Source organism: Myotis davidii, unplaced genomic scaffold (assembly GCF_000327345.1).
Source record: "Myotis davidii unplaced genomic scaffold, ASM32734v1 scaffold936, whole genome shotgun sequence".
Lineage (NCBI taxonomy): Eukaryota > Metazoa > Chordata > Mammalia > Chiroptera > Vespertilionidae > Myotis > Myotis davidii.
The window spans coordinates 215,426-216,082 of NW_006287077.1; the positions used below are offsets into that span (position 1 = coordinate 215,426).

General features: G+C 52.5%; 1 protein-coding gene across 1 annotated transcript in view; it reads right to left on the reverse strand.

The window, feature by feature from the left end:
• A1BG (alpha-1-B glycoprotein) overlaps positions 1–657 on the reverse strand; it is a 38,057-nt gene that overhangs the window by 22,412 nt on the left and 14,988 nt on the right. The gene's annotated exons all lie outside the window — the stretch shown is intronic.

A 657-nucleotide genomic window follows, 5' to 3' on the forward strand; every position in this document is an offset into this window, starting at 1 on the left:
GTCCCAGGTTCGATTCCAGTCAAGGGCATGTACCTTGGTTGCGGGCACATCCCCAATAGGGGATGTGCAGGAGGCAGCTGATCAATGTTTCTAACTCTCTATCCCTCTCCCTTCCTCTCTGTAAAAAATCAAGAAAAAATATTTTTTTAAAAAAACACCAACAAACAAAATACCACTTAACTCATGCCCCATATAAAAATGGTAGTAAGTCCTAACCGAATTGGCTCAGTGGATAGAGCATCAGCCTGCGGACTGAAGGGTCCCGGGTTCGGTTCCGGTCCAGGGCATGGACCTGGGTTGCGGGCATATCCCCAGTAGGAGGTGTGCAGGAGGCAGCTGATGGATGTTTCTCTCTCATCGATGTTTCTGACTCTCTATCCCTCTCCCCTCCTCTCTGTACAAAACTTAATAAAATATATTTTTAAAAATAAAAAAATAAAAGGAACAGATGTGGAGGGAGTCCTGTCTTGTCCCACGTGGCGTCTGCTCTCCCGGGGGATCCCCGGGAACACGGCGCGCCGCCTGCCTGGCCAAGCGCCACACTTGAGTGTTGACTCAGTGACTCCTCCTCCCGAGGCCTCGAGGTTGCTGAGCTCATTGGGAAACAGGCCGGGCGCCTCCCCCGGGCGAGCCCCTCCCTCCCCTGGGCCTCCCCAC